The sequence below is a fragment of the Anser cygnoides genome, chromosome 3, assembly GCF_040182565.1.
Source record: "Anser cygnoides isolate HZ-2024a breed goose chromosome 3, Taihu_goose_T2T_genome, whole genome shotgun sequence".
In the NCBI taxonomy this organism is placed as follows: Eukaryota; Metazoa; Chordata; class Aves; order Anseriformes; family Anatidae; genus Anser; species Anser cygnoides.
The window spans coordinates 58,937,995-58,957,517 of NC_089875.1; the positions used below are offsets into that span (position 1 = coordinate 58,937,995).

Here is a 19,523-nt window from a genome sequence, read left to right on the forward strand (position 1 = left end):
TCAAGTGAACACTCAAGATAATATGGATACTATTTATAACTAAAAAAAGAAACATCCATGGACAAGAGAAGGATTGAAACCACTGAGACTGAAGTAGTCATAGAGTACCCTAGAACTGTGTGAAAGGCACACTTTTGCTTTAAATAGCAGAGAAAATATTGGAAAACTGTGAATAGTCTTCTTACATGACAAAGGTCACTGCTTTTTAAGAGGTTACTTCAAACAAATCTTAAATTCTTTTGAAGTTTTTCCTCTGAACCATAAACTAAGATAGTGACACAGAATATTCCTACAATCTCAGTTTTATGTGTATGCCACTAACTGTGGCACAGTATATACACAGTATATGCACAGTAGGAGTCCCAGGTCTATTCAAAATAATAATCATTTCGTCCTTTTATAATGTAGCAGTCAAACAGTGGCATATGCAGCCTAGGCTCAGTCAATGGTGAGCACTTACATGACTTGCTACATATAACAACATAAACAACATAAAAACAACAACATAAAGCAACATAAAACATTCAGTTGGCTGTTAACCTGTGCAAAACACAACTGTGCATGGAGAAAGAAAATACCCTTTTCTCCCATATGAAAATGCATTATTTTTGTAGTCCATTTAAGTGCTCGTAGCTGAATGCGTTGCTCTTTTATGGCCAGAAAAAAAAGAAAAAAAAAGTGGAAAAAAAAAAAAAAGTGTTTTGAAAGCATTTATGATTTTCAACCTGTTTCTGAACAGGAAGGGGGAAAAGTATCAATTCTTTTCTTATTCAGGAGCTATTAATATTTGCTTCTTGCCTGATCTGACTCTGAATTTGTCTTGGATTATTTGGAAAATTGTCTTTTTCATAATCTTTTTGTTATGAGCCTGTAAAGCAATCTTAATGATCTGGACAAGCCCTGAAGCCCCTCTAAAGCTATATGGAAAAATTAATTGAGGATTCATGCCCTTTGTAGCTTAATAGCTCAGACAAATTCTTTCACATATGTTAATAAACTACTGTGGCACTGTGGTGTTTCTGTCTTGGTTTCTTCTCAGTTATTATTCCTGTGTCATCTCAGTTAGCTAGTTCATGATCTTAATGTAATTCTCACCTAATCCGCTTTCCCTTTCCTCTGTCAGCAGCATTTCAATACATAACCTTTTACTGTATACACTTGTTTGTTACATATATTTCAGGACACTTTCTAACAACGGCTTCCCATTCTATTCTGTTCTGCATTATATGTTAACATTAAATCCATATTTACAAGAACCGCTATGGTTGCCTTGCTCGCTCGCTCGCTCTCTCTCTCTCTCTCTCTCTCTCTCTCTCTCCCCTTTCCCATATGTCTCATACATACATACAGAGAGAGAGAGAGAGAGAGAGAGAGAGAGAGAGAGACTAGGACTAGTTTTTAATTGTTGAGAAGAACAGGTCTGCAGAAGCAAGAACAAGAGTCAGGAAACCCAGGTGTGATATTGTTCTTGCCAATGTCTAGCCATTTGATCTGTTTATTTCCACTTGTGATCCTTGTCTCTCATGTCTGTAGTTTGGGACAAGAAAAGATTGAGCCATTATGTCCTATTGAGACACTGGCAGCTAAGTTCCATTGAGTGACCACATAATTGGTTCTAGTTCATGGCAGAAGGAACATAATAAAAGCAAGGAAACACGTGCATGCATGAGCTATCTTCATGGTTCTGCACAGCCACCAAGTGTAAATATACGCATATCCATGATTACATCCATGATATTCCTCACCCCACCTTACGGGAGTAGCTAACGATACTCTCTGCTCCTCCTGTTACAGCTTAACAGGTACTTTGGAAATAATGTGAGAATATATATTCACCTCCATTGCTCTTACTGTACTTCCAAGCCTGAGTGGAGGTAATTAGAGCATTGTTTAGGTTGGGAAACATGCAGAAGCCCACCTTGCAGGAGGCAGTCACCACCAATGCCCTGCAGGACAAAGAAACAATACTGCAGGAAGGAACTAAGTATTTTCATACACACACACAGAGCTCTGCCCCACCCCAATATGCCAACTTGGATAGACCTCAAACTGGTGTAAACAGAAAATGTATTATCAGAAACAGTGGTGAATTATGGTTAACATGTTTGTTAAATCAGGCAATCTTTTGAGGCACTACCAAAGCTTAAAGCACCTGAAGGGCAATTCAAACACTGTTACCATATTCTAAACTGAAACGTTTTCTGTAGAAAGAAGCCACTTGTCTTAAAGAGAAAAAAAAAAAGTATTTTTTTTTTTTTGTATAAGAAACAAGCTTATTCTGCTGTATCTAACGTGACATGTCTTTAAGAAACATCTCAGTATTGAGGCTGTAACATTTTATTTCCACAGGGAAGTTTAAGTGCTTGTTTAAAGTAAGTATAGAAACAATACCATTATTTTTCACCTTGATCCTGAATTTACTACTAAACAAAACATTTATTCCTATGAATAGTCCTAGGAACTTTAAATTTATACCACTTCCATGTGAATTACTCTTCACTTCACTTTTTTTTTTTTTCTTTTTAGTAAGAAACTTAAGGAAAATTAAGGAAATGTAATTTTAAGGAAATAAGGAAATTAAGGAAAATTAATGAATTAAGGAAAATTAATGAATTAAGGAAAATTAAGGAAAATTAAGGAATTTTAATACGGAAATTTTCAGTGAGACCACTGCCACCACTAACCAGTACATTTGCCATCAAATCTTTACAATAGCCAATAAGCACAAATTTTTTTGCTGGTATGACTGAAATAGCCGACAAACTATATTAAAAATCATAAAAGTTAGTTTCCTATTAAATTTGTATTAGATTTTGGCCACAGGGCTGTGGCACAACAATGACAAAATAATGTTGTGCCTGTCTTTCCTGGAAGAAAAATATTTATCTTAGGGCAAGGACTCTGGTATTTAAGTTCCAACCATTCACCCTGGAATTTGGTTCAGCAGATCTGTACATCAGTAAAATTTTTATATCTCTTGATGATGACATGAAAGTCCAAATTTGAGTTGAAGACCTGTTCTCTCCAGTCCTCTGCTTTATTCTGTTCTTTGAACTGATCTGCTGACGTGTTTGTTTGTTTGTTTGTTGTTTTTAATTAAAATTCTGTTTCATAGAAAGGAAAAAAAAAATAGAAATTGCTGTCTGAAATTAATGCCTAAAAAGGCAAAAACTACTATAACAAAGGTAGTATAGTAGTATGTTAGAGTCCTGTTAAATAATGACTTTAGAAGCCTAGATTTCAGCTTAAGATTTGTGCCCAAATACAGACAGTGAGATTTGACTGAGTTAAATATTTATTTTTCTACCTTCAGCTACAGTATGTAGCAAAGATGTTACTTGCTGCACATTTCTGCAGAAACATGATGAAAATAAGCTTCTCGTACATTTTTGTTATGCCCTTGTATATTCTTGAATGGTCAGAAAGCAGTGGTCATGGTTTCATCTTTAAAAACAAGCAGTACATCAAACATGGTAAATAACACTTCCCTATTGAAAGGTAAAACATGGAAGGGAAACCAACACGTGAGAGTACAACTTCAGCATGTACCACTAGGATATTAATAGTTTCAAGACAAAATCAAGATTTTGGTATTGTTTAATTATTATTTATTATCCTCACTCTTTCCTAAAAACAATCTAGGATTCTGCTTTAAATTTAATTTTGAGTAACTTTTAAATATTTATTTTAAAATGTGCTATAACATCAAGAAAGAATATGTTTACTTTACAGGAACAAAATCCTTAAAATTCTGATTTTTTTTTAATTAAATTTAACACAGGAACACTAAAGCAACCAATAAATAGTAACAAGTTCAAAAGCTTTGTTCAGTACTAAGAAATGAAGTAGTGTAAGAAAAATATTATTTTATGGATGGCTTGTTTTTAAGGAAGTTATTATATAAACAATATTCAAACAAAATCACTTTTATGAGAAAGATTTTTATTTTCTGTGATTAGGAAAAAATGTTGCCAGTTCTAGCCTGCTGAGCCAAAAAAAAAAAAAAGGACAGGAAAAGAGATCTCAGTATTAAATAACAGAGAAATAATGGTGACTAATAAGACAAAGAGTATACAGTTATTAAGCAGAAACTGTGGTCATAATGAGATTTCCTTCCAAAGATAAATTTGAAAAAAAATGACAGCATACAGACCTCTCCTGTTCTTTACTTTCCTATCCTCTCTTTTATTCTCTCATAAGTTTCTCATTCCCTTCCCTTCCCTTCCCTTCCCTTCCCTTCCCTTCCCTTCCCTTCCCTTCCCTTCCCTTCCCTTCCCTTCCCTTCCCTTCCCTTCCCTTCCCGCAGAGACCTACAAAATAGAATCCTTTCTTTTTCATGATAAAGTCAAAACACACTATATTTTGAATAACAACATTTGAAATCCTCAAATGTTCTAAGTGGTGCCTACTGTAGGAGTTTAAACAGAATGCCTACGGCAAATCAATATTCTCCTGCTTTATTCTGTAATACTTAGCCCTCTTGTGATTTGGCAAAGTTTAATATTGCCATTTCTCAGAAAGTGGTGAAATCTCTGAGACTGAGTATGGCTGAGAGGCTCCCACAACTTTGATTACCTGTACTTAAAAACAAAACTAAAAAAAAAGCCCTATAACACAATTCTTAAAACATTTTATTCTAAAGCTTATACTGAATAAGAAATCCACATGACCTTATTTATTATGAAGAGGACCTCAGGAAGAATTTGTAAAGATGGCTCTCCAACTGTAAACATCCATTCTGAATTTATCTGCAGGTATGTTCACTTTTATATTTTGTGTTAATACATGCATTATTGATTGCATTCATTACTAAACAATGGCTCATATCTTCAGTACAAAACAGATCCCTTAAAATTTTCATGAAACTGAAATATTTCAGCTGCTGTTTTGGAGAAAAATGTGACTAGACCATTTTCACCTTCTCTATGTCTAGTTTAGCAACTTGATTTAGAATTTATTTTTTTCTCTTGAAAAAGTGAAAGGAGAAAGCTCAAGGCTCTCTAAAAGAGGATCCCAAGAGAATTGTCTCTCCCATTCCACTAAGTATAAAAGTTAAATTCTTCTACCTCTTTCCCTTTCTGTTTGCTTTTTTACATATCTGGCTCTACACACATACAGATGTCACCCGCCATCTCCAGGGCTAATAATAATGTTGACAGGTAGGAATGTCTTTCCTGAAACAGGTCATTATGGACCATCAGGCTGTAGCAACAGGCTGAGGCAATTATGGTGAATAACAGCATAAGCGACGAGTTGCTTCCTGACTGAGACAGCCTGTTGGTCTGTTTTCTTTCTTTTTTTTTTTTTTTTTTTCCCAGTAATATTAGCTCTGACCATTAGATTTCCACGTACAGCACCTAACAGAGAAGTGGAGCATGTTTCTCTTCTCTGGAGGCAACTGAGACTGAAGTAAAGCAGCCTCTGCTTCTTAACACATAAAGTTCCTGTAATTCATACTACAAGAACCAACAGAGAGAACACATTGGTTTGAGAATTCATCGGATATTAGGGAAGAGATCAACTACAGAGAGGCTAGTAAAGAAGGATGAGCCAAGCCTCTTCTAACTCTCAGACATTTGGGTTGGAGCTTGAAGAAAGAACACAACAAAAACATATTTTGCCTTCTCCTGAATAGCTGAAGCTGTACCTGGAAGATGGCTATTGTCCCAGTTTAGGCTGGGAGGACTTGATAGTACAAAGGCTTGCAGAAAATTGGTTCTTAGCTACACCCGATTTGAATTAACATAGACTCAGAGAAAAAAAAAAATGGGGACCCTGATCCCAGGAACCATGATTAATTTAGTGGAGTTCATTTCCTATAGCAGCCTAGGTGGAAATTGCTCTGTCCTAGAAACAAAATTCCTTACTGCAGCAGTCAAGAACTTCAGCCAATTGTCTTGTGACAACACTTCACATAACATTAGACAACTTTTTATGTTATTCTGTTACATATTTCAAATTTTGAGAAGCTGAAGACTTCAGGCGTTTTATCCTGAGACTGTATTGAATGGGAAAAACTGAACACAAAAATATCCAGGAAAGTCTTTTTCCTGGATAAAAAAGAGAAGGAGGTGACTGTAGTAGCAAAGGCACTTTTTGCTGTACCATATATCTATGCAGGAGTTTGTCAGAAAGAAAGGAACATGAAAAATCAGGAAGTGATTATTGGCCTTATCAATTGTACAAACACACCAGAGAACTTTTGAGGTCCTGATGGAACTCTTATTTCCCATCTCCTTTCTCTGTTAAAAGACAAAGTTCAAAGGAAACTCTCAGTTTCCAACATAGCTGTCTTGCTGAATACTTAAAATTTTCATGTTTTATTATGGAGTTTCCCACAAGTGGTTTAATTGCCTGTTTCCATCTACTCCTCTCCTTACAGAACCTTAGTTATCTCAAATAAAAGATGCAATAGAATTAATCATGTATTGTTTTAAATAATATCTTAACAAGGAACAAGGTCTATTTTCAGTTGCTCCAACTGAATATCTCGCTCTCCTTCAGGACATTCTTCTCAATATGATTTTTACTCTTAAACAAAACAAATTCAACAAAATGCTGTGTCAAAAGATTTTGAGAGGCTCCAGAGCTCTGAAGGTTTGTGTGTGTCATAGGTAGGTACATGCATGTTATCATTTTCCTGAAAAGTTGAGACAAGTGGAAGCCATTCCTTAACATACTGTGCTCCTTGCATTGTAGAGGTAGCACTTTTTTTCTGGTTTCACCTCTATGTAGTTTTCCTTCACTTTAAGAAAAAAAAAAGGGGGGGGGGGGGGGGGGAGGCGGAACAGCAGGAAGAAAATCCATGTTTAGTTATAGGAAAATATATTTCATAATGAGCAAAAATTAAGATTCCTGACTCGCACATAAATGTTGTGGTTTCTCCTGCAGTTTTTTGCCCCATCTGGGTCTCAGATGTGTCTCTTTCTTTAGGTATGGTACAGTCACTTAACCTCAGGTGTCTACAGCCTGTCATGACAAGAAAAGATAAAATTGGTGCCAGTTTTGCCTTCATAAATCTGACTAAAAACTACTGTTCTCCAGTAACTCCTGTACCAACACAGCAGCTGATCCATAACAACATTGTGACTTGGAGCCTCCAAAATTTGAATAAATTCCCTAGAGAAGGGTAAGAGCTATTGCTGTTGTGCTGAGGTTAGCCATAACCTCTTACTAACCAAACTCCTACATGACACCCACCCTAACAAACATTGTTTATCAGGCATCCCACATCCATCTGGCTTCTAGGGAAAACTAAGGAATGGAATTACAAGCTCCGCCCACCCCCCACCACCACTCCAAAAATAGTGTATTGTGATATAGATATCTCAGTTTTCACAAATACAACCAGACAAATATAAATGTTTACCTAGAGTAATCAATCATCTTTTCAATGTCAACATTAAAACATCCCTGATATATTGGTTAACCTCATTATAATATTAATTAGATCTAATATAAAGAAAGATCTTAAACGGTTAAAACATGGAGTCAAATTCAGAATTCAGCTGTGATACTTCATATTTTCTGTATTTCCCAGATCCTTAAATAAAATCTTTATATTTCATTCTTTATATCAATCTTTAATTTGTTTTTGTTTTCAAAACCCAAAGGAGAAAATAAACATGTTAAATAATTCTATTGTTCAAATAATCTGTTTAGCTGGCTAACAACATTTTAAACAATTGTTTCAGCAGTAAAAGAGTGCAAGATGTAAAAGAAAAGGAACTGCTGTGAAAAAAAGCAATGCATTGAAATGAAAGAGTGCGAAGTTAAATTATGCAGCTGTGAAGCTAAACTCTGTACAAGCAGTGGAAGGTGTTTTTTTTTTTTTTTTTTTTTTTTTTTCTTCCCTAGCAATCCTGTGGAAACGGAACCAGATTTACAAAGATTAAAATCTTACATTTATTTATTTATTTATAAACTGAGTTTCTACTTTCTGAGATAAGAGGCAGGCAGCTAGGATGTTCCCAGCTATTAATTCCCAGGCTACATCTGAAAGAATTGTCCTTTGTGGACACACGACTAAATCCTGTTTCCTTTGCAAATCAAAAAAATAATCCTTTTTCTATGAGATGTAGGTATGGCCATAATTCTATGTTTATCTCTTATTGTCCATGACACTTTGTTTTGCCTATGATACACTTTCTCTGTCAGACTGTGAGAGATGGAACAACATATAAAGGAATTCCAAGATTGTCAGGATGGAAAAAGAGAATGATACTACACTAATCTTTTAATTACCCTTTTTCCAATCTGTGTTTGAGATTCTTTCGTCATCAATTTTATTCATGCCTGAAACTAAAACCACCTTTTATTGTTAAATTACATTTCATCACCCAAACTATTCTTTTTTTTTCTTTTTTTTTTTTTCTGAATTCTAAGAGACACTTTCCATAGTTAATTCAGCAGTTACTTATGGAGCTGTCTCTGAAGTCCCATTTTTCACAAGAAAGTACATTCCTGTTTTACAACTGATAAAACATGTCCGTTGGATGGAGTACTGTGCAGGTATTCACAAACACATCAAGCCATGAAAAACTAATCTTGTTCATTTTCAAAATCCTAGAAACAACCTAAGAAACATGCACTGAAAATGATTTACAAACATAATATTGAATTAGTATGCATCACCAGGATAGATTCACTTCTAACCTGTGTTTCACCCAGAATAATGCTATTTCTTAAATATATTATTTTCTTGGGGAAAACCTTGTTTATATTTTTCTCTTGCTTTGAATAGTCTTCTGCTTGTTCATGTATGAAAGACAGTGTAGTTATGGGATATCCTCTGCCTTCCCTGTATGGTTTTCTTTTTCCTCTCTCCAGTCCTTATATTTTTTCTTTAGCTATCCCTATGTCTGTAATATCACAATATATCTGAAATACATTTCCTTCTTTTCCTTTGAATTCTACCTTCAGATAAAGATTCCCCACTTTTCTGAAACTGTTTAAAATGATCCACCCCAGTAAATATCTCAAGCTATCTCAAGCCAGCAGTGATTTTTATCAAAATGAATCATCCTTTGGTTGTTATAAGACCCAATCCTGTCTACCACATCATAGAATTAAGTTAATAACAAGAGTCTATGTGTTTTCATCTTTTATACTGCTCTATTTATATTTATATATCTATATTTATATATATCTATATTTATATATTTATATATATATTTAGTTTTATACTCACTCTAGTATGAAAATAAGAAATGTCAATAAGCTTAAATTAATTAATTTATTTTTTTTCAAATAGATCTGTGCAGTGCTGGAAATTGGTACAGTTAGCAGGAAAAGTGGGAGTCCACGGGGTAGGTAAGAGAAGAGGAATCTGTCTTTAATCTTATTTTGGACTAAACAATAGGTGAAGAGGACATAGAGCCTCTCATAACTCTTTCTCTCTTGCACAAATGGAGCAATGACACGGGCAGCCTCACTATGCCAAGCACTCCAGCAAAGCTCCTCGGCACACACTCAGATCTAGTTTCTGAGGCAGATGAAAGCTACATCTGTCTCCTGAACTTTGCTGGATCATAAACAAAATATCCAGCTCCTTCAAGCAATTACTGAAACATTAAGTATATTTTGGAAAATGTTTGAAAGGAATCTCAGAAAACTTTAAAAAGTGGATTAGTAAAGCAGTAAATGCTTGCATGTTTAATCATTTTTTTTTTGGTACAGAAGCCTAAGAGTGAAATTATGGTCACCTATACCTTTAATATCCATATCTGAATCTGCATTTTGACATTTTTCCTTGATACATGTCTATTCTAAACCTGCCTAGAGGAAAAGAGAAAAACATAAATGGAAGAACAAGACTGGGGAAAAAAAAAAAAAAAGTCATGCATAGTTCTGCAAACTATTCTCCACGCTTGGCACTAGTTTTAAGCAAAGGTGTCAGTTCTCATTTCTTATAAATCGGTTCACCTATTCCTGCTTGGGAGGTAACTGCTCAGAGTTCTCATGTGGCTGCTCTCCTAGGAGAATCCAGTTTCTCAGTTTCAACATGCCCAAGGCGTCTGCTTTCCTTACCAACAAGACACAATCTCTGTCACTGACCTCAGAGGAATTATCAGTACATTTGACAACAGTGATGTTCAACTCTGAATATAGCTATCATATCACTAAAAATAACATGGCAGCTTACCAGAAAATTTGAGAAAGAAGGACTTTGAAAGTTTCATTTATGTGAAAAAATATATATATAATTATTTTAATATGATTACCATTTTAAGAGATGTTTTTTTTTTTAAGACAGAAAATGGCCAGTTGGTCACAGTGAACTCTGCTTGGGGATGTCAAGAAAATACTGCAGAAATGATTGCTGGCAGTGCTTTACATCAATTACAGACAAACTAGTAAAGAATTTGAAACTGTTGTTCAGAAAAGGAAAAAAAAAAAAGTTGATCTCAGCAAGAAATGACATTTTGAATAACATACATATTTTTTTTTCTATTCTGAAAAAACTTTCAGAGATTTCTGTACTAGACTTATTTTAATGACATTTCCCTCTTTGAAGATTGTGCTGCAGGCTTCAACAATCCTAGGAACTAGGCTCTGGATCATTTTAAGTTATATTAAAACTATGACAATCAAATTGAAGCATAGACAAATATCTGCAAATATTCATTGTGCTGTTAGGGTTCTTTTGAATGTTTACTAAAAACAAAAATCCAATGCTAATATTACAGAACACAAACCATGTGTTTTCTGTACATATCTCTATTTTAATAAAATAACTGGTAAGAAAAGTGTAAAACAGGTTAAAACAAACAAACAAAACCATTATTTTAAAGAATATATAAGTCCAAATCTTAGCTCAGCAATAGACTGCCAGATGACTTTCATATAACAAGCCACTTGTTTTTCTTTTTGAGTATATCAAATATACAAACAAGTTGAACGTCTGTGTTTGACATTTTAAGAACTAAGAATAATGTTTTCAAAAATACTTATTGTCTTAGAAGCCCAAATTCCACTTTCACAAGTCTGAAAATGGTAATATTTCACATTTGAGCAAAATGTCTGCTGAAATTTCTTTTAAATGATGCTGGTGCCACTGAGCTATCTTCATGCTCAGGAAATAGTAATGGCCTGTATAGAGTCTGTTGAAGTCAACAGCTTTCTCCTTAATTTTTTATAGTGAGCACTGCTGCTTCGTATTACTAAAGGCTGATTTGGCCTTTTCTTGGGAGCCCGAGGAGACACTTTTTTTTTTTTGGTCATTTTTTAGTGACACTCATGAAAACAGTTAATATTATATATAATTCATAACATAGTTATTCAACATAATTATTGGCAGGAGCCAATGAGATGATTGATATCTTTGGTAAGTTGTCTGAATGTTTACTGGATGTAAGAAAAAATCCCGTCTGGAAATTTCAAGTTAATTTGCAGGAACCAGATATCTCTTTCAATTCTTGGAGGCTAAAATTTTATAATACAAACAAACAAACAAATAAATAAATAAATAAAATAATAATAATAATAAATACTATAGCGATGGACAGGCGCTAAAGATATATATATATATTTTCTCCCTGAAGTCATAAAACAGCAATAGTAGCAGCACAACTTACCATGGGTGTTTACATTACAGATTGCAGTAGAATATTGAAAGACCACCACCAAGGGACAATGACTGTACAGTGTAAGGTTCTGCATAGAAGGCTGAGTGCCAGAATATGTTTAGACATGGCAGAAGAAGCCTGGACATACGAATAATTTCCACTAATTCTTAGAAGAAGAAAGACCAAATTCTTAGGGATAGTTAAGTGCCTGCCTTTGATTCTATTTCTTGAATATTTATAATAACAATAATAACAATAATTAGAAACTTGTCATTATATTTCCATAAATGCATCCTTTTCCTTGCACTTTTCAGCAGTTTCAAATTCTTCAGCTCGGTAGCACAAGGGATGAGATACTGTAGGCAAAGCATCTGAAGAATGTTGTCTGTTTGAAAGCAGACAGACTACAAAGACAGAGAACAATTTACTATTTCTCTTCTGACCTATATACTTAGTACAGTGTCTATAAAACAAAAGACAGTACAAGATTTAGGATGCATCAAATATTTTCCTAAGTTCCTCTACCACAGTGAATGTACATATAAGTTTACTGTCTCTTAAATTATTACACCTTGAAAATTACCTCACTGAAAAACAAGTTAAAATAAATATTTATTTTTTTTTTCAGTGTTTTCCCCAAACAGAAGGCAGTATATAGTCCATCTGCTTTATAGTTTAGGTTTTAGTATATGTTCTATTGTTTACTGTGTAACACTTGTGCAGAAGGCCAGCACTATCAGTAGTAGAGTACAAATGTTTATGTATATGTACATTCAGGAAAGACAGGTGTCATACTTTTATTTATTTGTCTCCAGAATCATTGAAGTATGGTCCTAAAGAAATGAAAGATTATATTCAAAATATAATCATTTTCTCGCATTTTTTTCACTAAAGAAAATGAGAGCAATTTTGGTATAGACATTTAAAATTATGAACTTGGATCTGTATAATCCTATTTCAGAGAAATGGGGTAAACTTCCTTAGGATCCTTTCCAAGTCTATGTTTGTTTGTTTGTTTGTTTTTGTAGATGTTTAGCTCATAGAACTTCCATACGGTTGCAGAGATGCCAGAGTGTTTTTTTTTTGTTTGTTTGTTTGTTTGTTTTTGTGCTGCCTTTATTGCCTTTATAATATCTGTAAAGTTTTAGATATCATAACAGGAAGACTGCAAATGTAACTGAAGACTAAATGCATACTAAAAATTCCTGTGATGTATTTTCTTCTGCTATGTATGATTTTTAAAATATTTATTAATAGAAGGGTCACCAAGAGAAAAAGCCAGTGGCCTCCTATGGGGAGAGAGAGAGAGAGAGAGAGAGAAAGAGAGAGAGAGGGAGGGAGAGGGAGAGGGAGAGGGAGAGAGAGAGAGAGAGAAGAAGGAAGGAAGGAAGGAAGGAGAAGGAAGGAAGGAAGGAAAGAAGGAAGGAAGGAAGGAAGGAAGGAAGGAAGGGAGGGAGGGAGGGAGGGAGGGAGGGAGGGAGGGAGGGAGGGAGGGAGGAAGGAAGGAAGGATGGAAGGAAGGATGGAAGGAAGGAAGGAAGGAAGGAAGGAAGGAAGGAAGGAAGGAAGGAAGGAAGGAAGGAAGGAAGGAAGGAAGGAAGGAAGGAAGGAAGGAAGGAAGGAAGGAAGGAAGGAAGGAAGGAAGGAAGGAAGGAAGGAAGGAAGAGAGAGAGAGAGGAAAAGAGAGAGAGAGAGAAAGAAAGGAAGGAAGGAAGGAAGGAAGGAAGGAAGGAAGGAAGGAAGGAAGGAAGGAAGGAAGGAAGGAAGGAAGGAAGGAAGGAAGGAAGAAGAAGGAAGAAAGAAAGAAAGAAAGAAAGAAAGAAAGAAAGAAAGAAAGAAAGAAAGAAAGAAAGAAAGAAAGAAAGAAAGAAAGAAAGAAAGAAAGAAAGAAAGAAAGAAAGAAAGAAAGAAAGAAAGATGTCTGTGAAAGGGATGAACTCCTTTAAGGATTTTAGTACAACACAGGATATTTTGTGGTCTATCATTCCTCAAGAATATTAAAGTTTGTAAGCAATCTGATAAAAAGAAAATGACTATAAGGGAGTGAAATCAATCAAATTTTTACCTTTGGGCCACATGGAAATTCCCGAGCAACGCACCTGCCATTTTTGAACAAACAGTTGAAAACTTGCCAGCACGTATCTTTTTTTTCCCACATTCTTCCAAATTTCCTCTCTCCCCAGCCAGTCTTTCTCCCTCTTGCACACATGCAAAAGAATCAGAAATCCCATCTCATGCCTTGCTTCGACAAGCCACAGAAGTTTTGATTCTACTTTGATACAGGTGTGATTCAGAACTCTACCTGCTAGAAATAGTAGGAAAGCTTTGATAGAATAGTCAATTTAGGGCCCCATATTTTCATTTGTTCAGCTGATTAGCAACAGTAAAGAAGGAGATTCCAAGTTGCTAACACTGAACTACTTTAGTTTTTGAGCCTTACAGTTAAAGTCAACAGAAATATTGAAGGAGTTAAATGTTTCTCAGCTGATCAATAAATAAATAAATAAATAAATAAAATATTTTTAAAAATTATTAACCTATCTGATGTTATGCTGACACAAATGTCAGGTGAGTTTCTTCATGGAGTCCTTCCTAAACCATTCAATATTTTTATTAGACATGGTGTGGGATATATCAAAATACATGCTAAACCAAACTTATTTTAAGCTGCAAGAAAAAAATAAAATATTTAGAGTGTACACATAGAGGCAACTTCTTAATAATTTTTAACTAGAATTAATAAAATATTAATAACTAATTTAATAGCTATATTAATAACTAATTAATTGCTAGAAGGAACAAAAAATCCTCCCCAATAGGGACAAGGTGTAACTGATGTTTAAAAGCATGAGAATAATCATGTGTTCAAACATAGAAGGCAAGGCAAGTAATGAGAAGGACAGGAGTTTGTGATGGATGACAAAGCTTTTGTGACTCAAAAAAGTAACATTTTCATACCAAAAAAAAAAAAGGGGGGGGGGGGGGGGGAGGGGAGAAAGAAAATGAATGGTAAAGGGTATTAAACTGTATCAAGAATGATAGATCTAAAACCAAGTGAGTTAATTTCCCTGTGCTACTTATTGTTTATTAAACAGCAGTTGGAGTCCTACCCTGGTTTAAGCATTACATTTGACAAATAACAGACAAATTAGAGAGTTCAGAGAAAAACGTCATCAACAACAACAAAGTTTAAGCATTTACAAAACCAGTCCCGCAAGAAACCATCTAGGAAATAAAGACCGAGGGGAGGTATGGTGACTAACAAAATATGCTGGGAGATGCTTCTTTCTTAGTCTCCATTGACTGAGAACTATTAGGTTTATTGGGAAGTTAGAGAAAGGGAAATATGTTAAATAAGACCTAAATCTTTATAAGAACAGTCTAAGCTTTAGTGAATAAATTGCAGAGGGAGATTGTTCGATCCCCTTCATTGGAGCTCTTCAAGACTAAATAGTTAACATCAATCAGTGAGTTTTAGGGATAGTCCAGAGTTTTGCCGTGCTGTAGGGAATGGATTTGTTGGTTTAAGAAGTCCCTCATGAGTCGTGTTTCTCATCTCTCTTAATGTGGTTATGGATATGCAAATACACACCTAAATACTTCACAGCTATGTATGGGGGAGGACATATGAGTGATAATCTGTCCGTTATGACACATAAACACTATCCAAAATCTCCTCATAAGAGAAGACAGGATAAAAGTCATAACATGGATGGGATATTTATTATAGCGTATGGATTTTCTTCTTTCACTGCTCTGCAGGCTGAAATGACAGCTGTTCAGTGTTGAAACTAGACATGAGCTCTAAACTACCATTCTGACTTTGAACAGCTTTTGCAGATCTGAATTTTACAGGCTGCATCTGCATTAAAACTCATTGGAGAGCTACACGTAATGACTAATAACTCTTAGAGAGTTTGGGATACTATAAGCGTGACAGAGGCTCTTCTGATGCATCAGTGAAAGAGCAGGACCACTGCCACCTCCTCTAAGACTGCTTTAATTTGGTTACTATACTTGTTCTTTTCCATAGTCTGGGCAAAGTCCTCACTACAGAAAAGGAAGATTTTTATTTTTATTTTGTATTTTTTATTTTATTTTATTTTGTTTTATTTTGTTTTGTTTATTTTCCCCCCCAAGTCATTGCTGCCAAAAGAATGAGTTAGCTGCCTAAGCAAGTGGTATCTCAGGGCACGCAATTATTCTGCTGAGGAGTAATCCTACTGACAGGAAGAAAGATAAGATTGACAGATGGGTGTTAAACACAGTGGTTTTCACTCTAAAACTTTTGTCTCCAAAAACCAGAGAACCACAAAATGTTTGGAGAGCACAAAATAGTGAAGATGTATTCTACAAATACCAGATATCCTACTCTTTTATAAATATCTGCTCTTGGCCTAAATCAGAGACAGACAAGATATTTAAGGTAATTCAGTATGGTCACCTTTTCTAGTTGTCATCTCCTACTGGTCAGACTTACAAAATCTGATTGATTTTAACTATTCTTACTGCTTTCTAAATAGATAGAATAAACAAAATCTGCTTAAAATAGTAAATAAGTGTTGAAAAACTGAGAAAACAGCAATGACATTTTATTTACAAAAATAATCTGGGAAGAAGAAATGGGCAAGAAATAGAAACAACAGGCTTTTAAAGTCTTTCCCGGTTCTTTACACAATATATCCTTTTGCAGATGTGGCCATTTTTCCATTCCATAAGCATTCCAGATTCAGAAGATGGGGAGGAGGAAAATGTTAACAAGATATAATACACATCTAAATTTATATACTCAGTTTTGTTTTGTTGTTTTGATACCAACAAAACTGCCCATCTCTCTAATACGCTTAAGACTACATATAGTTTCTGATCTAAATAATTTCATCACCTTTATCCTATACTCATTGTGGCAAAGCCAACTATGTATTTCCTCATTTTATATAAGACAGTTCAACAGAAATCTACTCCCTTTCTAAGTATAGAGAGATGTGAACCACTATAACATATACCATAAAATATTGCTTTCAGAAATTTCCTTTTTCCCAGTAATTCTCAGTACTGCCATTATGTGAAACACCATAAGTCCTTGTTAATTCAATAAGACCTTAAAGAACTATCATTTAATAAAGGACTTTATGTTTAGGCAAGATCTTGACTGTTAGTTTGCAAAACACTGCAAAAGAGCTGGACAAGTTTTTCTAATATACAGTACTTGCTGGTGTCATCTAACTATGGGTGGGAAAGGAGGAAAGCTGTAAGCAAATTCTACCTTCGCAATTCAAATCATGTTAAAAGCTTTCCAGTTGTCAGAAGACCCCACGCATCTAACAGGGCTATGGTCAGTTTGCTCTATGCATTGTATAGACTAATGCATTGGTCAGAGTGTGTAGAAGTAAAATCCAATGGATGAGCTAATGAAGTGCTTGTTTGTTTGTTTATTTGTTTGTTTGTTTGTTTGTTGTTGTTTCAGGTTACTGAAGCAATCTTTTTCCTTTTTTACCATCTGCAGTGATGCTGAATTAAGTTCTGGTAACTCTTACTCTAGATACCAAGGGCAGCTTCTGCAACTAGTGTTACCTACAAGAAGTTTCCCTCTTTACCCTATTCCTGTCAGCAACAAGCCTCCTGATACCTCACCTTCATGTGCAAAAGTAGCAAACAAATCCCTGTAGGTCTGTTATTGTTGCTTCATCAGCTGAAAGACAGGCCTTTCTGCCTAGTGATGCAGTCAGTTTCCTTGTCCTGTTTCTTTCTGGATACTGTGTCACCTTGGGGTACAACCAGGAACATTGGGCTGGTGGGACTTGCTGTAGTTGCCTATAACACCTGATGAGGTCACTAAATTCTGCTGTGCTATTTAATAGTGCAGATGTTTACAAAATGCTCTGGTTATAGAGAGGTTTAGTGCCTACAGAAAAAAATAAAATAAAATAAAATAAAATAAAATAAAATAAAATAAAATAAAATAAAATAAAATAAAATAAAATAAAATAAAATAAAAAAATAAAATAAAATAAAATAAAATAAAATAAAATAAAATAAAATAAAATAAAATAAAATAAAAAAAAAAATAAAATAAAATAAAATAAAATAAAATAAAATAAAATAAAATAAAATAACATAAAATAAAATAAATAAAATAAAATAAAATAAAATAAAATAAATAAAATAAAATAAAATAAAATAAAATAACCCGTTTCTATGCCCTTATCAATACTGAGAAAGATGCCTTTAAATATTCCCATTCCCTGCAGATATCTGTACATGGATTTGAAGATAATAAAGGTATAGCCTTTAAATGAAGTGTGCAAAGTCTAAATACATTGTCGAAAATTAAATTACAGTAAATTAACCACTAATTATACAAATAAAGGTAAAAAGGGGAACTCAAGCATGGCATTCACAATAAAGAGCAAACAGTCCAGCAATGCCATAGCAACCTTATCTGAGGATTTCTCCTGAGCCTCACACTTGGAAAAAAATGCACTACTGCCATAGTACATTGTGCCGGTGATCTGAGGAAAGGGATGGCTCCTACCATGGCCAGAAAGGAAACCAGAACTGATGGTTGTAAGGAGGAAAATGAAAATGGTACCTATGCTAGAACAGGATAACTGGTATGGTTTACATGCCTCGTCCAACATAGCACTGTAAACTTCCAGCAGAGATTGGAAGGAACTTCTCACAACATATTTCTCAGTGTTAAAAAGTAATGAAAAGCTTAGTGAAGGAAAAAAAAAAATTGCTCTAGTACGCTATGTTGTAATAACAACTAGTAATGAGTATAAGCTACAGACAAATAATAAAAGATGCAATGTAATTGACTGATGGAATGCAGACATATATATATATTTGTGTATAAATGTGTATGTATTTTTAATGTGTGTATATAAAATCTGTATGTATGTGTACGTATATATATATGCGTGTATGTATATAATATTTGCAGCTTATGATTACAATATAAAAATAGAAAACCTGACCATGCAGAAAAGCAAACGCTTTGAACTCATGAGAGACCCATGCTTCCAAGGACATTAATTCTGTCAGTGCAATGTGTTATGACTACAAACCAGGTAGTCTCATTGTTTCCAACCAGACTACCATTAAAACATATATAAAGGGCAAGTGTTGTAGATTTCAAAACCAGGGAAATAAGTCTTTATGCTCTAGTTACATAAGATAAGTTAAAACATTATACTCTTAGTATCACAGTGTTCTAACTTCAAAATTCATAAATAATGACATTGAGTCTATGGAGAAACGAAAGTTTAGTGACACTGGATAAATAGGAAATGAAGAAAGACTACATATTTTGACAGTTATGAAATGTAATCTATCTAGCTCCTGGGGTGACAATGCAGGTTATAGGGCAATAAAGACCTTGAGTAAGCAAATCAGGGGAATGGAACTACTGTGGAGGTTAAACCAGTCATCGAATTAAATAAAGACCTTGAGTAAGCAAATCAGGGGAATGGAACTACTGTGGAGGTTAAACCAGTCATCGAATTAAACCATATCATAGAATAAAAATTCCTTACTATCACATACACCAAGACAATCATAATTTCTTTAATATTATATTTATGTTTATATTAAAGATTTAAGATTAATATTATAAAAAGTACAGAAGAATAAGTTAACAATTTTGCATACAATTCTTCAGTTTTTTTTTTTTTTTTCTTAAAACCAGAGTCCTAATTTTGCCTCACTGCAGCTGTAGCTGATAATTAAGTTTCTGTTTGCTTTAGACAGTTAGGATCACAGAAACAAAGCTATGGTCAGTTTTATAATAAATAAATAAATAGGTAGCTAGATAGATAGATAGTATGAAGATAAAGGAATATATTCAATGTCCAGCTTTTTTTGTTGTTGTTGTTTTGTTTTCATAAATAGTGCAATATATGTGGCTTGCAAGGAAAGGTGAAAAGTTTTCCTTGTGATCTGGAATACTTACTG

General features: G+C 34.4%; 1 long non-coding RNA gene across 3 annotated transcripts in view; it reads right to left on the reverse strand.

Moving 5' to 3' along the window:
• LOC106044243 (uncharacterized) overlaps window positions 1–19,523 on the reverse strand; it is a 217,930-nt gene that overhangs the window by 11,502 nt on the left and 186,905 nt on the right. For all 3 annotated transcript variants that reach the window (XR_010830370.1, XR_010830369.1, XR_010830368.1), the window contains exon 2: window positions 1,837–1,946. This is a non-coding gene — a long non-coding RNA (uncharacterized lncRNA). The remainder of the gene's footprint in view (window positions 1–1,836; window positions 1,947–19,523) is intronic.